This window comes from Amblyraja radiata, chromosome 11, assembly GCF_010909765.2.
Source record: "Amblyraja radiata isolate CabotCenter1 chromosome 11, sAmbRad1.1.pri, whole genome shotgun sequence".
NCBI lineage: Eukaryota > Metazoa > Chordata > Chondrichthyes > Rajiformes > Rajidae > Amblyraja > Amblyraja radiata.
Window position 1 is genome coordinate 43,505,351 of NC_045966.1, and position 3,719 is coordinate 43,509,069.

A 3,719-nucleotide genomic window follows, 5' to 3' on the forward strand; every position below is an offset into this window, starting at 1 on the left:
CAAATTGACTGGCTTTAGAGTGTGAGGGAAAACCGAAGATCTTGGAGGAATCCCACGTTGGTCATGGGAAGAACGTACAAACTCCATACAGACAGCACCCAGAGTCAGGATCGAACCCAGGATCCGGGGCTCTGGTGCTGTGAGGCAGCAACTCTACCCTGCGCCACATGCCACCCTCAAAGAAACAGGAAAAATCTCAGGTTCTCGACCTGAAACTCCAACTATTCCTTTTCTCCAGAGATGCTGTCTGACTCGCTGTGTTACTCCAGCTTTTTGTATTTATTTTCAGTTTAAACCAGCATCTGTATTTCTATCCTACACATCCTTTCTGTGGTGACGAGCATTGCACACAATAATACAAATGTAACGAGCAAGTCCTATAGAGCTGCAACATGACTTTGTGACCCTTGCCCCAACAGAGTCATACAGTCATAGAGTGATACAGAGTAGAAACAGGCCTTTCGGCGCAACTCGCCCACACCGGCCAACAATGTCCTTGCGACACTAGTCCCACTTGCCGGCGCTTGGTCCATTGATACGTGTACCGAGGTATTGAAAAGCTTTTGTTGCGTGCTAACTATGTACATATAAGATATCAGAGTATAAGATCATGAAAGGAATAGATAGGGTAAAAGCACAGTCTTTTACCAGGGCAAGGGGAATCAATAACCAGTGGACCTAGATTTAAGGTGAGGGAGGAAAGATTTAATAGGATCCTGAGGAGCAACATTTTTGGTACAAAAGGTGGTAAGCATATGGAATAGGCTGCGACAGGAGGAAGTTGAGGCAGGTACAATTACAACATTTCAAAAACATTTGGAGAGGTACATGGACAGGACATGTTTTGAAGGATATTGGCAAAATTGAGGTCTACACTCGTCGTACAGGTTTGTAGGTTAATTGGCTTCAGTAAAATTGTAAATTGTCCCTCGTATTTAGAACAGTGCTAGTGTACGGAATTGTTGGTCGAAGAGGACTTGGTGGGCCGAAGGACCTGTTTCCATGCTGTATCTCTAAACTAAATTAAAGTAGCACCCAGAGTAAACCCACACAATTTCAAGGAGAAGAAATAAACTCATAAGGCAGTGACAGAGGCTAGGATTGAATTTGGCTCACTGATGCGGTTAGTCAGCAGCTGTTCTAGCTGTTGTCACTGTAGTGATCTTGTACCTACATTACATTTTGCAACATTATGCCCATATCCCCCGATTCCCTTAATGCCCTGAAATCTATCACTTGTGAGTGAACACATACACCCTTCAGTATATAATTTTAAAGGTTCATAACTTTAGACTAGTATTTACTGGTGCCCTCCCCTAATACATACCCCATTTACTGGTGCCCTCCTCTAATACAACATTTACTGGTGCCCTCCCCTAATTCCCCATTTACTGGTGCCCTCCTCTAATTCCCCATTTACTGGTGCCCTCCCCTAATTCCCCATTTACTGGTGCCCTCCCCTAAAGAAAATGGCATGTCACAGGGAGAGTGTGCAAACATACAACGCTCGAGCACGGGATGGACCCGGTTCTCCGGCGCTGTCAGCAGCTCTACCTGCTGCGCCACTGTGCAAGTCAAGTGTTTGATGGTCATATGCCCCAGATAGAACACTTGCAGCAGCACAATGGAATATGTAAACACTGTAAATAATATAATAAACTGTTATATATAAATAATATATAAACTGTATATTTCAGTGTGTATATACATATATACATATTCCTTGTCTGCTTCTGAGGGCGTTGGACACCAGGAGCCCCCACCCCTGGCGCTGGATTGTTCAACTGTTGTTGACTCTAATCTGGCAATAAACTCTCACACAGATGAGAGATCATTGTGGGCTCCACCATTCGTTGGTTATCGGTGTCGGCTCTGATTTGTCCTGTACCTTTTCATATCTCTAGTTTCCCTCTCCCATGACTTTCAGCCTGAAGAAGGGTCTCAAACCTGAAACGGCACCTGTTCCTTTCCCCCAGAGATGCTGCCTGACCCGCCGGGTTAATCCACCATTTTGTGCCTATCTTCGGTGTAAACCAGCTTCTGCAGTTCCTACATTGTGCTTGCAGCGTCGGAGACCCGGGTTCAATCCTGACAATGGGTGCTGTCTGTACGGAGTCTGTACGTTCTCTGTACAAGAAACTGTTTCTTTTAATCCAAATTCTCTGGGTCTCAGTTTTATGATTAACCTTTGTTAGAAAGAGGAGCTGCTAGTCACAGCCATATTAGTTACAGCTTTGGCATATGATGCATAATTAATACGGGTATATGATACCATATGCCAGCCTAGTTCATTACAGCCTAATGCACTTTGCTGGTTATATCTGCTGTACCAGCAGCAATAGACATCCTTATGTAATCAATCACCCAAGAAGTAATACAAATCACTCCTTGTCTCAACGTTGGGTCATATAATTAAAGATCTTATTGCAAACAAAACAATTATTTGCAAGTTCCAGACTGGAGAGAAGGTGCACAATTTGGGCAGCACAGCGGTAGAGGTGCTTCCTGACAGCGCCAGAGACCCTGGTTTGATTCTGACCATTTCTGTAGTTCATACGTTCTCCACATGACGCGTGGGTTTTCCCCAATACGCGCTAGGGACTGGATCATCTACAATAGGATTCTGCACACTTTAAAAGATTGACCCCTAATCCAGCGGCATGGTGGCGCAGCGGTAGAGTTGCTGCTTTACAGTGCTTGCCCACTGGAGGTCCGGGTTCAATCCTGACCATGGGTGCTGTCTGTACGTTCTCCCCTTGACCTGCGTTGGTTTTCTCCACGATTTTCGGATTCCTCCTACACTCCAAAGATGTGCAGGCATGTTGGTAAATTGGCTTGGTAAACGTAAAAATTGTCCTCGGCATGTGTAGGATAGTGTTAACATGCAGGGTTGCAGGTTAGTGCAAACCCGGTGGGCCAAAGGGCCTATTTCTACACTGTTTCTCATTGGTGTTGGATACACCACAGCTTTGCACGTATGTGGGCACTTTGCTATAGTTGTCCCTGTCTCACATAGAAGCCTTTCGTTCAAGCTGAACTCCTGGTTCCATGAATAATCTAAACTTTGATGAACGAGTCCTTCAAATCCATAAAACTGCAATTTCCCGCTCCTGATCCTCCCTCCATTAAGAAAGTACCAACGGATTTTCCCCGCTATTGGCTACAAGGAAAGTACTGCTAGAGGTCAACTGTTTCATTTCTAGGGGGGTTGCAAAGACTAGCAATGCATCAAATGCATTCTCCAGGGTCTAATATGATGACAGTATATTCTGGTACATAGTTCTCCTCTTGCGAAAAATGATGTACAACAACGTCTTCATTTTTATTTATTCTGTTTTTTACACTGGAGTCAGCTCAATATAAAGTGAGGTTTTCTTTATTTTCCTTTGAAAATGAAGTGTGAAAACAGGACCTTCGGCCCATCGAGTCCACGCCGACCAATGATCACCCATACACAAGTTCTGTGTTATCCCAGTTTTGCATATGTAACCTGGATAAGTTTCTGAGCTCAAACTCCAAATGACTTTATTTTCCCTGAACCCTGGCTGACCTTGCAACGGTTTACCCCTCCCCCTCCCTCCACCTCCACGTCCACCTTCCTCCAGCTTCACCATTCTCAAACTTTATATCCTCGAGCTTCACAATTCACAGCTCTTTATCCTTTTGGGCTCACGCCTGTCTTTTTATCTCTGGCCTTTGTCCATCAATCTCCCTATCAG